Source organism: Colobus angolensis, unplaced genomic scaffold (assembly GCF_000951035.1).
Source record: "Colobus angolensis palliatus isolate OR3802 unplaced genomic scaffold, Cang.pa_1.0 Scaffold53, whole genome shotgun sequence".
Classification (NCBI taxonomy): Eukaryota; Metazoa; Chordata; class Mammalia; order Primates; family Cercopithecidae; genus Colobus; species Colobus angolensis.
This window is the reverse complement of record NW_012118821.1, coordinates 5,003,555-5,011,828: the sequence shown is the minus strand read 5'-3', so window position 1 is coordinate 5,011,828 and position 8,274 is coordinate 5,003,555.

The following is an 8,274-nucleotide window of genomic DNA, read 5'->3' as shown; positions in this document are numbered from 1 at the left end:
AACCCGGTGGCTGACACCTGGCTTTCTCAAGCCCAACTTAGAGGCTTCTAAGAGGTAAAAAATTTGTGCCAATTAAATAAGTCAATTGAGGCCAGGTGCGATGGCTCACACCTGTCATCCCAGCACTTTGGGAGGCTGAGGTCACAGCTTTGTGAGGTGGGAGGATTGCTTGAGCCCAGGAGTTCAAGACCAGCCTAGACAACATGAGACACTGTCTCTACAAAAAAGTAGAAAAATTAGCTGGGTGTATTGGCACACACCTGTAGTCCCAACTACTCGGAAGGCTGAAGCAGGAAGATCACTTGAGCCCAGAAGTTCAACGCTATAGTGAGCTGTGATGATGCCACTGCACTCTAGCCTGGGTGACACAGCAAGACCCTGACTCTAAAAAGGTAATAAGTCAATCAAAATGTGATGTCAGTCTTCACTCCAGAGAAAGAGGCCTTTCTGTTTCTTATGATGTCATGGATACCTATCAATTGTGTATGTATCTTTACACATTTTCCTTTCATTTCTGACGAGAGTGAAATAACTTCGTTTATTCATTCAATGAATTTTAATTAGAACTTCTACGTGCTTTTCCTAGCTAGATGCTGGGAAACAATACAGTGAACAAGAGACATTGGGCAGGAGGAGGAAGCAGAAATAGCCACAGACACTTGTCAGATATTCCCCCTACCCCGAGCTCAGCCCTGAGCATTTTCCTGCCTCGCGGGGAATCCACAAAGGGCAGGGTAGGAAGATGGAGGAAACGGCCACTTCTAACTGAAGGGCTCAACCACAAAAGGCTTTGTATAGTTAAGTCTTAAGTGAGAGAACTTCCAGGCTAGACGGGGTCAGGAGGGCCCCGGGTCTGTGGAAAGGCAATAACCCCGAGGTGAGACAGCTCTGGCAGGTTGGAGGCTGAGCTGAGAGGTCAGGCTACAGAGGCAAGGGCTGGGCTGGCACTGGCGCGGCTGCCCTCAAGAGCTGGGGAAACCACGGAGAGCGAAAGCCCAGATCTCAGTTTCTGAAAACCTGCTCTAGTGACAGATGAAAAAGACAGGGGACAGGGCTGTGTACGCACTGCTCACCGTTCATGAGGCACGGCACGGTGCCAGGCACCGCAAGGAAATGAGGCCGCAGTGAAAACGGCCTCTGTTCAAACCCACGCGGAGGCAGAGGCCGCGGTCAGCCCCAGGGAGATGCCGTGCACCCCAGAGCAGGTCACCTCACCCAGAGTGAACATGCCTTTCCCCGGTGTGCCCATGACTCTTCATGCCCCAACTCCATCCCTGGAAGACCCTGGGAGGTGGCACCAGGGAAAGGAAAGGGCCTTCTTCCTTGGAGGAACAGGAAATTCAAGCAATTCACAGCTCTTCACGAATCAGCTACTCTGTGTGCTCACTGTGGGTACACGAGATAAGAAAGACATCGGACTCAAAGGCATCCCTACAGTGGAGCCCGGAGGAGGAGGCTCCACAGGACGCTCTGACATTGAACAAAATGTAGCAGCAAGAAGGTGATGGGCCGCACCTGTCTGAGGGCAGCAAGCAGGCTTTGGGAAGAGGGGAGTGAAGACCCCAGGGAAATCCCAGCGGCTGCAAGTGGGAAGAGGCAAGGGGCTCAGAATATATCGGGGCTGGCAGAGAACAGATGGGACCTGGGAGGGGATGCCCGGTGCAGCCTCAGAGGAAGCCTCGGCAGCCTGGGTGAGAATCCTGCCCTCTTCTGCCAACTGCAGGGGCTGCCCTGTGGTTTGGCTCAGAATGGTGGCAGGAGCCCCGTTCACTAGAAGGGCATTCCTCTGGCCTCATTTGTGTGGAATAGACCGGCTATGAAGATACCAGAAGCTCCCAAACACTCAACTGTGGCCCTGATGGCAGCGCTGACAGCTGCCCTAGCGCCAAAGTGTCTCTTAGGTCCAATTCTACTTACCTGTAACTGCAGGGCCACAAGTCACTCTATAAATGGTGCCCCACAGTGGCCACGCATCAGGCATGGCTCATACCTTGTAATCCCAGCACTGTGGGAGGCTACGGTGGGAGGATCACTTGAGGCCAGGAATTCAAGGCTGCAGTGAGCCATGATCATGATTGCACTCCACCCTGGGCAACACAGCAAGATCTCCAAAATGGCTTTTAAATGGTGTCCACAGAGAGTGTTGAGACAACAGGGCACGGTCAGCTCTATTTGCTGTCAGGACAATGTCACGTGTTATTTATGCCTGGTTGGAACACGTCAGAGGCGATTCCTCAACGCATCCGATGCAGGTACTGGGCATGGGACCGCCCACCCATGGGACCTTGCTCCCAGGCTCTCTGAGGGGTGCCAGGCTGGGGGCCTCATCCAGTTCTGTATCTCTCAGTGTGGCACAGGCCTCAGTGTGTGGACATGGGGCACACATTTCCCCTTCAGGAACTGGACAGAAATTGAAGAAAAAGAACCATGTACCCCAAATTCTAAGAAAGCCTCCAACAATTGGAGTTGGAGGCATTCTCCAAACCCCTTCCCCACTTCCTGATGGCCCCCATCAGCCTAGAAGAAGAGGAAGGGGCAGGCCAACCTTGGAGGCCCCTCATGTCCACAGAGTTGAGTGAGGCTCTAAGGGCACTGCTCCTGGAGACCAGGGCTGCCCTGGGGGCAGGGGCAGGGCAGCGCCACCCTCGTCAGCAGCCTGTGGCCTTGGCCCATCCTGTCATCACTCCAGACCTCTATTTCTCAACTGTAATTTTAAAAAAACAGGACACAGTGGCCTGTTTAGGACTTCTTTTTGGTGATAACATTTAAGTCTGGAACATGACAAGCTCCATGTCCTGGTCTGATAAAACAGCAAGCACCACCCCCAGAATTCTGGGCAGCGTCCACCCCTCAGGCCCTGGATTTTCACCTGCACCCTGGCTGCTAAGCAGACCTCTGGCATCATCTCCCAACCCAGTCGTGTGTGGCTCCAGGCCTCTGAGCCCAGGCAAGGTCGGCCACCCTTAGCTGGAGCCCCCAACGAATGCACAGTCCCCTCTTCTTCTGCAGGCCGGCCCCAGCCTCATCCCCATGGTTGGCTGACATTGGTTTTAAGCTATAGATGACAAACTCTCTGTCCTCTGAGTGTGCCTTCAGGACACGATGCCACCCTTGTTGAAGTCTGAATGACCAGGAAAGGCTGCCCGAGGGGTTGGACTGGATCGTCGCCCACCTGCCCATCTACAGAGCTGCCAGGGCTTCCCCACTTGGGCAGGAGCACAGTCCCGGGAGAGCAGGTTGGAGCAGACCATGGACTGTCCCCAGAGGCTTGGATCCCACCTCTCAGGCTGGGGCTGGAGAGTCCACATTGCTGACAGGTTCCCCCAGTGGTCTGGACGTCCTGGACCACACTCAAAAACCGCCGCCCTCAAGCATCCAGGAGACAGGTAGTTCTGGCTCCTGGACACTGATCCACCTGCCACGTCTGGGATAAAAGCCCCCTGCTCTGGCCCATCACGGTGGTACTACTGCAGGAGCTCACAGAAAGCGGCCAGCCCAGCCCAGTGCAGGCCAGGCTCCAGGGAAGCAGCACAGGCAGGGGCATCCAGCCCAGGGCGAGCAGGGACGGTTTCAAAGGAAGTGATATCTGAGGCTTCAAGGACAGAGAAGGGTCAGCCAAGCAGTGAAGGGGAGGATAACGGTATTCCAGGGAGAGGACCGGGCAGGAGTAAACATCCACCCAGGGCTGTCCCGAGAACAGCAGGTGTGTGTGGCTGGAGCATCATGGGAGAAGAGCAGGGGATGGAAGCTGAGGCTAGACAGTGGGCTGGGTGGACCCTCACAGGCTTCAGGCCGGTCAAGGGGTCTGGACATCAGAGTGCAGCTGCCGTGAGCAGAGGGGGCTGGCAGGGCTCACAGAGGCGGGGCTGACATCCAATCTCAGGCCACAGCGGGAGTGACTATCCACAGGGAAGAGGGCACAGCCCCAGGTCAACTGGGGAAGAAAAATCAGAACTCACATTTTTTTTTTTCCTGAAACAAACTCAGAAAAGGTACTGTCAGTTAAAAAACAACAAAATAAAACTCCAACCCTGTGGGTACCACACTTTTAAAGAGGCCATTGATTACAGATGTTTCCTTGCTCCCTACAGCATCAAATAATGTTTGCTATCACTGCGTGGTGCTGCAGACCCACACGTAGATGGCTCCAGCCTGCGTGCAGCTCTGGGGGTCTTGTACCTCCGTGTCCACGCCACCTTCTTCCTCTCTTACTCCTGCCTGGGCTTACTTGCCCAACTAGTTTCCAGTGTACTAGCATATACTTGGATCTTCTCAATGTCCCATGCTCACTGACTTGGGGTGCACTGGAGACACTGATCTCTTATTTTAAAAAGCGAATCAGTGAATAGGTGGATGTGAGGATTTTCCATTCGCCTTGCAGGTGCGTTTCCTGCCTTCATTCCTTCAATGCTCTGGGCCATGCCCTCTCACGTTAGGGGAACAGGGTTGCAAAGGGCAAACGAGGGAGGCCCTTCTTCCAGGAAGCCTATTATACAAGAATGTTCCAGTGCTCACTGGTGCTGTATTGAGAGCCGCAGCAGGCCAGCAGGGGACAGCATGACCCAGGAAGGGCACCTAAGCCCCCTGCCTTCACGGCCAACCTTGACCCTGAGGTTGGAGCATCCCTCAAAACATCTCCACTCTCACATTCTCTCTCTCACTCCTCACTCCCAGATCCTTAAAACCATCAGCACAGAGCCAAGACATTTAAAATAAAACAATAACAAAAACACAAACTCTTCCAACCTTCAAACTCCACCTTAGAACCTAAAAAGCAACATCTTCCAAAGCAGAACAAACTACTTCAGGGGAAGAAAACTGCAGGCTCTGAAAGGTGGGGATACAGCGTGCATTCTTTGTCACGCGAACACCAAATGCCAAGCGGCGTCTCAGACGAGGAAGCCGGCCCACACCAGCTGCTTCTAACAGGCTGCCCTTTCCCAGAGGCACAACACCATGAGCCTAGGAATGCAGAGAGAAGAGGGGCTCCCAGCAGCTCCGTTCCAAAGAGCAGGACCAGGACAGCCCCACCACAGGACTCACAGCATTGAAATCCCATTTGTGGAGGCTGCCAAATGTCCGTGTCTGCCCTGGTCTTTCGTAATTGCCACACCTCCATACGGCTGAGAAAGGAAAAAAAAAGGGGAAAGTCCACCAAACTTAAAAATTGGGAATAGCTGTACTGCTCCCTGCAAATATATCAAGCTGATCCAGCCACGGTGGCAAATACTTCAAACAAACAGAGCCGCTTCCTTCTTAGCACTCTGTTTTATCTTTTCATTTGTTTTTGAGACAGGGTCTCACTCTGTCACCCAGGCTGGAGTCCAGGGACACAATCTTGGCTCACTGCAACCTCTGCCTCCTCGGTTCAAGCGATTCTCCTGCCTCAGCCTCCAGAGGAGCTGGGACCACATCTGTTTTGTCTTTAAACTGAGGAGACATGTCCCTCCGCCCCTCTCCACATAGACCCTGGTGTCCTGTGTCTTCTCTGCTCTCTCAGGGCCACCTTCTGAGCAACAGATCCCCTTGGCAGCTCCAGGGAGCAGAGTGGGGGTGGTAGGGGATGGCTTTGTCAACTTGTTCTCATTCTTGAGCTGAGGATCTCTCCGTTTGAGAGTGAGGAGATCTAGGTGTTTTTCTTTTCCCTGGCATGTTTAATTTACAATTATTGTGCTCTGGGAGTCAGACCCAGATGGGTGCCCCAACTGACTGGAGCACAGAGGCTCTTACAGAACACCACGATCGTGTTGGGACTGTATGCACTAGAACTTTGCCTACAGAGGAGAAAAAGCCGAGTTGGAGCCAGGGCCATGAACAGGACCAAAGAAACTCAAGGATGGAAATAGTAACAAAAACGCAAAGCAGAACTCAGTCACCATCAAAACACAAAAATTGCTTCAATTTAGTATTTTTTAAATGTATCCTTCATTCTAATAGTATATGATTTACATTCAAAAGTGAAAGAACTTATTCATTTTGATGATAAATTATGTTTTTCAATGAAACATGTGACAGGTTAATTCCTGCAGTTCCTGCAATGTCCCCAACAGTTAGGACCTCCATTCTATCATAAAATGGCCACTTTCCATCACCACATGGCCATGACTAGCGATAAGCACAAAATGTCAGGAAAAGCTAAACCGCTGCTGCTGAGTGCCTGATGAGTGCTGAAGACAGGGGCTCCCAGGTGGTGTGTGCTTAGGAAGCAGCTGAGGAATCTTGTCTAAAATGCAGGTTCCAAAGCCACACTTCCACCTGTATGAGGCTGTTCTCACACTGCTATAAACAACTGCCCGAGACTGGGTCATTTCGAAAGGAAAGAGGGTTCATTGACTCACAGTTCAGTATGGCTGGGAGGCGTCAGGAAACTTACAATCATGGCAGAAGGTGAAGGGGAAGCCAGGCATGTTCTTCACAAGGCAGCAGGAGGGAAAATGCACGCAGGAGAAACTACCAAACACTTATAAAACCATCAGACCTCGCGAGAACTCACTCACTCTCAGGTGAACAGCATGGGGGAAACGCCCCCATGATTCAATTACCTCCACCTGGTCTCTCCCTTGACATGTGGGGATAATGGAGATGATAGGGATGACAATTCAAGATGAAATTTGGGTGCGGACACAAACAGTATCGCTACCTCCGTTAAGAAGCTGAGGGTCTGCAGAGTGTTTCTCCAGGCATGATTCAAGGAGTGCCCAGGAATCTTGTGAAAATTTTAAATTCCTTGGCCTACTCCCTACTCTACCACAGATTCTCATGGGATAGGCAGGGGTGGGGGCGGGCCTACAAATCCATATTTTCCAGCAGCTTCCAGGCCATTCTAGTGAGGTTTTTCCTGGCAGAGCTTTCAAGAACACAAGAGTAAAATCCCCTTACCGTCCAGATGACCGTCAGTTCTGAGTCGACATGAGAAGGTTGTTATGGGTTTTTGTTGTCCCGCTCCACCTGAGAATAACTTTCCTCACTATTTTCCTCATACTTGACTGAAAAAAGGGAGCAGGACGGGTGCTGTGGCTTTGCTCCCTGGTCTCTTGGTGGCTCTGCGGCCTCAGACGTGTTGCTCGCCTCTACCTCTCAGCTTCTTCCTCACGTCACATGGAGCCTGAAGCGCAGCTGCTTCCTCAGGGCGTGCTCAGGGCTAAGTGCACACCTTGTGCTGGCCAAGCCAGTGCCTGACGCCCTCCTCCTCACTGCTATCAAGTTCTAATCCCTGTGAGCAGAGAAATGAACAGCAAACTCCATGAAGGCGACTTAGCATCACCGCTCGAGGGGAGACTGAAAAACTACTCACACTGCCGAGAAAACTTCCAAGTTAGCTGAGCATCAGCCCTGGACAGGCACAGACTTCAAAGACCCAGGAGAGGCTGGAGTAATTCCAGCACTTTAGGAGGTCGAGGCAGGAGGATCACTTGAGCTCACGAAGCTGAGGCTGCAGTAAGCTATGATTGCACCACTGCACTCCAGCCTGGGTGACACAGCAAGACCCTGTCTCAAAAAAAAAAAAAAAAAAGACCCAGGAGAAATGGAGCGTGTCATCTTCATGGAATGAGACCTGAAGTCATGGGCTCTGGAGGACAGGCATGGCACGGGAAGGAGCTGGTCTCTAGGCAAGGGAGCCCCCAGCCGGGGAGGTTCCAAGCACTTGTCACACATCCACTGACTCACCTTAAGGGCCCAAAGAAGTCATGTGAATGCTTCAGACTGTGTTACCTCCAGTTTTCAAAGTAACTTACATGCCACAGACCACAGATGGCAAATGTTTCCTCCACAGGGCCTATCAGGTGGCTGTGGCTGCCCGCACACTGTGTTAAGGAGGATTCTGGGCCAGGCGCGGTGGCTCACGCCTGTAATCCCAGCACTTTGGGAGGCCGAGGTGGGCGGATCATGAGGTCAGGAGATTGAGACCATCCTGGCTAACACGGTGAAACCCCGTCTCTGCTAAAAACACAAAACATTAGCCGGGCGAGGTGGCGGGCGCCTGTAGTCCCAGCTACTCGGGAGGCTGAGGCAGGAGAATGGCGTAAACCCGGGAGGCGGAGCTTGCAGTGAGCCAAGACTGCTCCACCGCACTCCAGCCTGGGTGACAGAGCGAGACTCCGTCTCAAAAAAAAAAAAAAGAGGATTCTGAGCAGCAGCAAGGCTCCACCAGGCCTGCGTGAAGAGTGGCCACACTTGAGCCTGAGGGGTGAAGAGCGGCCACACTTGGGCCTGAGGGGTGAAGAGCGGCCACACTTGGGCCTGAGGGGTGAAGAGCGGCCACACTTGGGCCTG